At 45.6% G+C, this 10,314-nt stretch overlaps 1 pseudogene; it reads right to left on the minus strand.

Moving 5' to 3' along the window:
• Positions 1-1,756: 1,756 nt before the first annotated feature.
• On the minus strand, positions 1,757-9,155 carry LOC113409401 (annotated as a pseudogene).
• Between the last annotated feature and the right edge of the window lie 1,159 nt (positions 9,156-10,314).

Consider the following 10,314-nt stretch of genomic DNA (forward strand, 5'->3'; position numbering starts at 1 on the left):
AGATCTGTGGATGGGATGCACTACCTCTACAAAAGCTAACCATGTTTGAGGAGGAGTGTGAAGAAGTGGGACTGGTCTTAATGTTTCCTCTGAATACTGTGTGGGTGCCTCAGTTTCCCCTATGCATTTCTTAAGTCTCTAAGTGGTGGGATAAAGGCCAGTGTCTATAAATCACCGACACTCTGTCTCCTGGCAACAAATGGCCGGGGCCCTTCCCCCCTGCAAGGGGATAGCTAAAGGTGAACAAAGAGATCAAGTGACCTCCTGGCCCAGGAAAGAGACAAAGGCCAGAAAGAAGGGGCTGGAGGGGGTTTCAGTTTGGGGCTGTCTGGGGACGAGGAGTGAGTGCAGATGTGGGTGTCTGGCTCGCTGGGCCCCAGAATGGACCCGGCTGAGGGGTCCCGTTCTCTGTACCTAAAAGCTCTGTTTTAGTCTGTGTTCCTGTCATCTAATAAACCTCTGTGTTCCTGTCATCTAATAAACCTCTGTTTTACTGGCTGGCCAAGAGTCATGTCTGACTGCAAAGTGGGGGTGCAGGACCCTCTGGCTTCCCCAGGACCCCGCCTGGGTGGACTTGCTGTAGGAAGCGCACGGAGGGACAGAGGATGCTGAATGCTCCAAGGTCAGACCCAGGAAGGTGAAGCCGTGTGAGCTTCTTGCCCTAAAGACAGTCTGCTCCAAGGGAGAGGAGGCTCCCCGAAGTCCTGACTGGCTTTGTTGGGAGCAGTTCCAAAGCATTGCCTGGGGACTCTGTGACAAGGAGCTTTTAATTTTATTAAATATTCTATCTCATAGAACTGGAAGGGACTTTGAAAGGTCATTGAGTCCAGTCCCCTACCTTCACAGCAGGACCAAATACCATCCTTAACAGATTTCCCCCCAAAATGGCCCCCTCCAAGATTGAACTCATAACCCAGGGTTTAGCAATGCTCAAACCACTGAGCTATTCTTCCCCCCTGGGTTGGTAATTGGGTTGAAGAAAGGATGAGATGGTGGAAGAAGGTTGAGCAAAAGGGGGTTACATGTGAGCGTATGTCATGAGTGAGGTAAAAATAAGAATTAGAATTCTAGCAAGGAGGTTCCCCCACTTGCTACTGAAATCACTGAGAACTGGGTGGAACCTCAAGAGACCGACTCACAGAGGTCACAGTGGGGAGTCAGGTGGCAGCAGAACATGACGGTGCAGGGCCATTGGCGACAGACCAGATGATGGTGCTGTGAAGTGAATGGTGGTACAATAAGCGACAGCAGTGGAGTAAATGATGGCACAGTGTCGCAGAGTGAACTGCAGCAACTGTGAGCCAGTTGCAGAGACAGCAGCAACTGAGACATTACTTGACATTTCCCACCCCAACCCTCCCCAGTTGGGAGGTGAGCCCACCTGAACGCACCTCTGAACTCTGGGTCTCCACAGACTGACAGCAGCTGTGAGCAGGATGCGGTGGAGGGAGAGGGCAGTGGTGTGTTAAAGGGACATTTGTCTGTTGGACTTTCACACGGCAAGGTAAGAAACAGAGTTTTCTCTGCTATACACAAGCTCGGTGCCTGCGGGAGGGGAAGTTTTGCCTCTGAGGTGCACCCAGGGGTGGTGTGTAATTTTCCCAGTCTACTAGGTGGGGGCTTTAGCTGGTTTCTGTGTTATATTGCTAAGAGGGACCCCTGGATATTGAACCCAGCCCTTGCTGCTGCCCACTCCACCTGGCAGAAGAGTTACATATCTATCTATCAGCTAAGAATAAGGGGCTTCAATGCTTACCTTGCAGGTAGCAGATACTTTTCTCTTCCCTCTTTTCGTTCAGATTCCCATCCTTGAATTTGCTTCCCAAGTTTTGGTGCACACAAATGCCCCCAGGCTGGGAAAGCCAGATTTGTGGGGGGTGAATTCAAACCAGGTCCCTGTGAAATATAGATAGGGTTTGTAAAAAGGAGCCTTTCAAGTACCAGTTTCTTGTTGTCCCCTTCTTGGCTAATAGCAATAATTTCTCAATACCACCCCTCCTCCCACAATCTGTTTGCTCCACCTATGAAACCTACCTCATTTTTCAGTCTGTTCCTTCATCTATGGTCATTTTCATGCCATATTCTAGGGTGACCTCCTCCATCTGGTGTTCCCTCCTAAGTCAGCATGTGTTGTCCTTGTATATCCCAGAATTCCTCTTGTGGCCACTACAGCCCCTCTCCACCCACCCTCCAACCACCGATCCCTAACTCAGACCCAAAGGTATAAAGGAAAAATGACTCATAACAAGTCAAATCTAAAAGTGATAAATTTAACTCTAGAGCTAATCAAAAAGGCAAACGACAATTTCACATTTTCTGAAGTTTTCCAAGTTCTTTTCATTTTCAGAACTGATCCTTTTTAAAGTTCATTGAGCAATTTATCACAAACTTATTTGTAGACATTTGTATTTAAAATGTTTTCAAAGTTGCTATTGAAACAATTATGGCAATTTTTCATTTACTGTCAAACCTGTTTTTTGGAAAATGAAGAACATCGATAACCCTTTTGGTAAAGACCTTGATAAAATATTTGATTGAAGATTATATATATATATATATATACTGTGTATATATATATGGAGAGAGACAGAGAGAGAGAAAGGCTTATGCAAAAAAAAAAACCACTTTTTTTTAACCTGTGCTTGTTTCACCTTTGCTCAATTTGTTTGCTTCTATTGCAGCATAGATGGGGTAAGAATTTGTCCCACTTGTGGAGGTGTCCTCATGTTCAGATAACTTGGTCTCATCGTACTGGAAAGGTAAGAATTGATTAGCACAGAAAGAGACAAGTTTTGGTGATGTTCCCAGCAATTCTGTTTCTGAATAATTAGTTCAGGCTAGGAATTAGAAAGACCCTTTTAAGTGACAGCATCATTTTTTTTGTCATTGTTGCCTCATTCTAGTGTGCACTGCATGGGCAAACATATTTACAGTCCATGGTGGAGACTTTCAAATGGGCCTAAGGGAATTAGGTGCAGATTTTCAAAATTATTTAGGCACCTAAAGATGAAGATCGGCATGTAATGGGCTTTTCAATAGCACCTAACCAAGATCAGTACCTTAGAATACATCTATCCTGGGGAAGGAAGGTCAGATTACCAGCTCGAGGAGATATAGCCGCATTAGCATTGTAAAAATATTGGTGTAGCTGCAGTGGCAGGAGCAGAGGGAGTGGCTAACCCTGCTGGGTTCGTACCTATGGTCTCCATCAGAACTCACATGGGTGTATCTCCTCCAGCTGGGAATTACACTTCCAGCTCCAGTGGAGACAGAGCATGAGTTCCATCAAAATTAATAGGATTTAGGGAGCTGTAAAGCCAGGCAATTTTCTTTCTGTGAACAGTAAATTAAAAGAAAAATTCATTTTCAGAGCATTGACATTACTTGTGAATTCAGGTCAAATGTGGTGAATTCCTTCACCTGGGAAAAAAATTGTGAAAAAGTTTAAATGCTTTTGTTTTGGCCAATTTGAAATGAAACTTTTCAACTTTTTGGTTTGAAATGGTATTTTGTTTGAAAATTTAGCTATTTTAAAAAAAAAGTTTAAAAAAAAAACTTCCAAAGATGACCTGAAACCTACCAAAAAACAGTTTTGGGTGGAATAATCTAGGAGAAAAACATTCAATGCTGATTTCAAAATTGTCAGCAATGGAGAATCTACTGCAACCCTTGGTAAGTGGTTCCAAACATGAATTACTCTCACTGCCAAAAATGTGTGTCTTTTTTTCCAGTCTGAATTTTTTTAACTTCAACTTCCAGCCATTGGATCGTGTTAGACCTTTTCTCTGCTAGATTGAAGAGCCCATTATTAAAAAAAATCAAGACTGGGATTAAGACTTTCATGCCTTCTAGCTCTTTTTGCATCAGTTAATATTCTGGAAAGTCAAGGATTTGGGGATCAGATGCTAGGTTGAGATTTTCAAAACAACCTAAGGGATTTAGAGGCCAAATTCCCACTAGTTTTAATGGGAACTGGGTATCCAAATCCCTTATACAGCCTTGAAGTCCTCACTTTAGAAATGTTCAGATACTGCAGTGATCTTTGAGAGCTCATGGGAAGAGGCTGAGATTTATAAAGTTGCCTGAGGGTTTATATAGCTTTAAAATATTAGCAGGTGTTATTATCCTTCCACTCTTTTGCTCCTGAATCCAAGTACTGCCGAGAGAGAGAGAGAGAGAGAGAGAGAGAGAGAGAGAGAAAACAAAGGAATATATTAAGTAAATCCAGTGACTTTTCAGTGGAACCACGCTGGATTTACACAGCAACCCACCTGCTTCAATGTTTTATAGACAAAGAAAGAGGTCCAGACATCGGTCAGAGAGAAGAGTTCATCTTCAGCCGCCTGTGTTGCAATAGTAAACTCTTCTTGAATATCATGTGGAGGTTTGGAAAGTGTATTGCACAGGCCTTCTTCCAAGTCCTGCACTTTCTCTGTACAGTCCTTCTCTTGGTAGAGGGTGGACATGCACCTATTAATGAACCAGAACAGGTATGGCTGAGACTGAGGCCTGGTCTACACTAACCCCCCAAGTCGAAGTAAGGTACGCAACTTCAGCTACGTGAATAACGTAGCTGAAGTCAACATACCTTACTTCGAACTTACCGCGGTTCAGACGCGGTCCACACGGGGCAGGCAGGCTCCCCCGTCGACTCCGCGGTACTCCTCTCGTTGAGATGGAGTACCGCAGTCGACGGCGAGCACTTCCTGGTTCGATTTATCGCGTCCAGACCAGACGCGATAAATTGAACCTGGAAGTTCGATCCCCAGCCCCCGAACTAGCGGCTAAGTATAAACCAGCCCTGAGGGAATAGGATGGGGAGTTCCCCCTCCCCCTTTTCATTTTCATACCTTTTATTTTTCATGCAGGGAATTATAATTGTCATCCTGGCATTATAACAAATCTGTGACTTAACAAGGACTTCATCCATGGCTGTCTGTCACCATGGCCACTGAGAAATTCATGGCAATAACAAGTATAGAGCTAAGATCATCTGCTGAAAGCCAAGGCCCCTGCCACTCTGAGCTATGGAGAAACTCCATTATCTGCTTCTCTAGGACCTATGGAGCATGCTAAGCAATTCTGATTCTACCCAACAGAGGTGGTGAACACATTAATCAGGCCATTATGAGTGTGACCCAAAGCCCAGGGCCTTTCTTGAGCTAATGGGGAAACTACATGGCAGTATAGGAGGTACAATATGGGGAGGAGCAATAGAGATCCCACCTAGTAGAGGGTGATAGTAACACACACACACACACACACACAAACTGCCCATTTCACTAGGCCACCGTCACTCACCTGTCTCATTTTCTGCCCCTCTCGCTCACCCTGATGGGATGACTCTGAGAACAAGATGCTACGCAGCAGGCACAAGAGACTGATTCTGGCCCCGGTTGATCAGCTAGAAGTGTCAGAAGATTTTCCTTTCCCATCTCTTTCTCCGTGGACAACTCCACTGTTCTTCCTTCCTCCCACGCCCCAATACTGGGGCCCCTTTTGACTTTTCCCTCTCCTTTCCTCTGTGTATTCTCCATCTCTTTATAAACCCCAATGAACCGCAAAATCTTAACAACCCCCACACGTTGCCCTATTCTCACTGTCCCCAGTTTTGAAACCCTACCTCCTGTCACCCTGATTGCTGTAAGCATCACTTGTAGGATAGACACACACCTAGGTGCTTTTGAAAATCTCACTCATAATGCCTTGAAAATGTACAGAGCTAATTGATAATAAGAAAGACCCAGTGGCCACCAACTCTGTGCAGGAAAATTGGCTCATTCTCACTTCTACTGACATGCACCTACCAGGTGGAACCTGATACCCCACACAAGTACATGACAGCATCCAACAAGCCCTGTTTCTTCAGCTCCACCAAGGTTCCCTGAAGGGCTATCATGGCCCGCAGACCTCCACCTGATCCTAGGACAGCAATATTGGGCATGTTATCCTGGAGGAGGGAAAAGAGTGAATGACAAGTGAACTAGGAATGCTGAGTGATCTCTGCTTTTCAGCTATTGGTACAGATCCTTTCAAGAAATTCACAGAGAAAGCCTCAAGTTCCCAGATTTGTTTGCCTGATGTTAAGAAGCATTCCTTATTGGGTGCCCAATGACCTGTGCCCCATCCTGAGCCAAGAGCAAATGCATCTTATCTGCATTTTCAGCCATAATCATAGAGTGGTAGCCCAGTAGCCCTTGGGGCTCTTTGAAACTCTGGGACTTTGTGCTTAAAATCGTATGCACCAACTAACAGACCAGGACCAGAATTTTCAAAGGGATTCAGGTAAGGGCCTAGAGGGCATTTCAAAAGCACCTAAGCAATTTAGGTGCATAACTCACTTTGATTTCCATTGGACTTGAAATATGGCTCAAACTTATTAGTGCTCTTTACTGTGCTCTATGTTCATGCTCTTACTCTCCACGATTCACGGGAGTGAGTTTGTTTGTTTGTTTGTTTGTTTGAACAAATGTGTGTAATGTAGAAGGACTACTCTTTGTGTCCAAAAAATAATGTATGAATGCAGCTGCTCAAGAAATGATTTTTGAGCACCAAAAAAAAAAAAGGTCATTCTCCCTAGTGCTGAAGGAAGAATATTGTGAGGAGGAAGCAGTGGAAGAGTCTTAGGGTGACATTTGCAAAGCCCTCACAGGGCATATATTCCCAAATATGTCCGATCCACGGGAGTTTGCATCCTTCCAAGGACCATCACTTTTCAATGATGGGTATCAATCCTGGGAAATTCCTCACATGTCTCCACCATGCCAGTTAACAGAGTAACCACAAAGGGTGGGCAGCAGTAGTTGGCTTTTATCTTCTGTGCGGTTCAACCAGCAAATGGGGCTGTGATACATGTAGAAAGTATGTTACACAGTCACTATTCATTACTGATATTAATATTAAGTCAGACAAGTATCAATAGCTCACTCAATTCTCTATCTGTCTAAGGTATTGCTTCTCAATCCATTTACCATTGTGGGCCACATATGCAGCTCTCTATGTGTTATGTGGGTTGGGGGTTGAGAACCACTGCTTTAATACAATCTGTGCACTTCGGTGATGGCTCTAATGCCCCCTTCCCCTCTGTTCTCTGCTGTAAAGGGGCTATAGTAAGCACTGACTGAATTCATGTGAGCATGGATCCCTCTAAATATTAGCCCCAGCAAGTCCCTTACTGCATTCTAAGGGTGTTACTCCTTTAGCCGAAGGGGTAGGAGCTTGTGCTTTTAGAACTGAAGACCCCCAAGTTTGAGCCCTGCCAAAAGTCATTAGGTTTTTATATCTGTGGCCATTGGTTCCCCCTGGTGCTTTGGGAATGTTGTATTTCAAGGGGAATATCTCCATGGGGCAGGATTTTGGAGGCGTTTCCTCCCACTGTACCAGGCATCTCAGTCACCATCCACGTGGCTAACTTGCTAGACTGTTCTCCTTAGCGCTATGGGCAGCATGGGCCCCTACCTCAGCACAGGCAATGTTAAGGCTCTTGAGGCACTCCAGGACTTTTGCCTTTCTGTTCCCAGTGGCTTCTTTCTCACCCTCCGAGAGCTCATGGGAAAGCCGGACATGTACATCATCCTTCCAAAAATAAAATGCCAATAAAATGTCTCATCTCTCCAAAGGCTGTCAGGGAGTGGAGATGTGGGGTCTGGGTGCAGATAACACCAGTCCCTCAGAGGTTACCCAGGAGTCACTCTTTATATGTGTATGGTGGCTGTACCTAGAAACCTCAGCCAAAGTCAGAGGTAGAGATGGGTGAATGACTGATTATTTTGGCTCACTGGAAGTTCTGAGAAATTGGGGGGAAAACAATCAGTTTGGGTCAAATCGAATCCAAAAATTGCGACAAGCTTTATTTAACTGAAAGAAATCTACTTTGGGTCAAACAAAACAAGGCTCTGTATGACAAAGAAATTACCTTTCTCAATTGAGACCTTTCCATAGCTTCTCCCAGATTTCCCCGTACAGCTCCTGGTGATGAGAAATTCTTCCTTCAGTGGCAAATGGACTCTTCAGAGAGCGCCCAGATGGGAGGACCAAGTCAACCTCTAACAGCTGTTTTCTTCTTCCTGTATCTGTTTCAGAGAAAAGGAACATTTAATATAGCCCCATTGGGATATCGAGTAGGAATTGCAAAGGAGTCTAAGAGAGTTAGGAGCCTAAATCCTATTGAATCTCAGCCTGGAAATGTAAAAGAAAATAAGCTAACATGAAACTTGGTGGTTCAGAGGTTCCACTTTCCAAATATAAATAAGAAGAGATGGAATATGGTTGGTGTTGTATCAGGTTCAGATTTAAACAAACAAAACAAAAGGCAAACCCTAGTAATAACATTTCTCTTCTGCTACAACCAAAAGTCACAATGGCTCAGGTTCCCCAACCTGCCCTTCTGATACAGTTAATTATAACCAAAGATGGAAACAGTTGTTGTTGTTAAGATGCTTTCCAAGAGATGCCGTTGGAAAAGCGGACTCTCAGATTCATCAGTGTCTGCTGGCTGGGGACAGTGCGGTTGCAGGGTTGTGGTTAACAGAAGTCAGGATGCTCTTATGCAATGTTCCCACATAGCCCCGAGTAGCTACTGAGTCACAGTATATATCATGCTGAGTAGGGGTTGGCCACTCCGTTATCTATCATGGTAGCTCTTGCATTGTTATTAACCCAATGATACAGGACTGCAAGTCATAATGAGCAAGCAATGGCAGCCGCAGCGCATGGGAAACTGCTAGAGCTGGTTGTTGAAGCAGGGGGTGCATGTTCAAACCACCAGGCTATAGAGTTATTCTCTCTCACTCTCCTTCCTCCCCCCACTTTATCCAAAGTGAAACAGCTTCAACAGGCGAGATCGAGGCGCCCCCAGATCAGCCCGTGCTATAGTGGTTAGGACACTCATGCAAGAGGTAGCAGAACCCTGTGCAAATCCCTTCTCCCTCAGGCAGAGCAGGTACTTAAACAGGGCTCTCTCACATCCCAGGTGACTCCCTGAACCACTGGACTAAAAGTGAGAAGGGAGGCAGTTGAGTTCCTCCCACTAGGGGATATTTTGTGTGGAGTTCGGCAAGCTCAGAGCATACCTGCTGGATTTTGCTCTGCAGGTGAATTAAGCAGAAAAACACCTGTTTTCCGCTGGGTTTTGCATCACTCTGGGGGATAGGCATCTGACACCCAGAGTGCGATAGCTGTGCACATGCTCAGAGGCAGAAACATATGCACTAAGGGAACTTTTGCTACAAAAATGTAGGTGTTGTGTGTGTTTAGGTGCCTCACGGTTCAGCGGCAGCTGAGCAGGAGATTTATGAATCTCAGTGAGGTCTAAATCTGGGATTTGGGCCAGTGGTGCCAACTGTGGGGAATGGGGAGGGTGCCCCCCCGCCCAAAGTTTTTCACTTGCATAACCATCCCCCCGCCCAAGTTTTTGCACTTGCTCAATGTTGCATGGTCCACAGGGTCATCGGGAAAGGGACATGGCCTGGCTACTTTTATGCAATGGTCCAGTAGTAAATCAGTACAGCTGTTCTGGTGGCATGGGTGCAATGCCATTGAAATTTGATTCGGCCACCCTTCTGTACAGACGAAGGGGCAGCCAGGCCTAATTTCAGAAAGTGGGGTAGTGACCTAGCACTTGACACGTGTGCAGCCAGCCTTTCAGAGTCCTGGCTCCTCAGGTATCCTGCCTGGTTGGAAAACAGGGAGGTGAGAGCCTGGAAGTCCTGGTTCACCACTCCTCAGTGCCCAGGTTCCTGGCACCCTACCATGCAGATTCCCCCTGGAGCAGGGGGTCCAGGATTCTGAGAGTACGCAGGTCTGGGGCAGCCCTCCCAGCAGACTGCTCCTGAGCGAGGCTCCATTCCCTCCCATGGAATATTTTGAAATGTTGTAGGTTTGTTCCTCATTGTGAAGTATCTAAATCCTCTGTCACAGAGAAATATCTCCCTCCTCCCAGCTCACGGTACTGCAGAAAGTTACACACAAGGTGGATGGCATGGGACGTGTTTGCAAAGAGGAGAGCAGGTAACTAGCATGCATAGTGGGAGGTGGCTCATGTGTGCCTTCTTCCAAGGTGAAGAGAGCCTGCAATGAGGCAGTGACATTGACACCCTCCAAAAGCACAGTCCTCCTATCTTGGGCCCCTTGCCCTTCCCTGTTTTGGGGTGGAATCTTATGCAATTCTTCCCCTCTTAGTTCAGGACTAGGTACACTACCCTGTGTACAGGAATTCCTGATCACCCTGCAGCTTAATATCAAAATTATTATGGTTTAGGGTTTCCCCTTCTTGAAATCCAAAGCATATCTGAGATCCCCAGTCACTAACTGGAG

The sequence above is a fragment of the Terrapene carolina genome, unplaced genomic scaffold, assembly GCF_002925995.2.
Source record: "Terrapene carolina triunguis isolate 2854851 unplaced genomic scaffold, T_m_triunguis-2.0 Scaffold32988, whole genome shotgun sequence".
Taxonomy (NCBI): domain Eukaryota; kingdom Metazoa; phylum Chordata; order Testudines; family Emydidae; genus Terrapene; species Terrapene triunguis.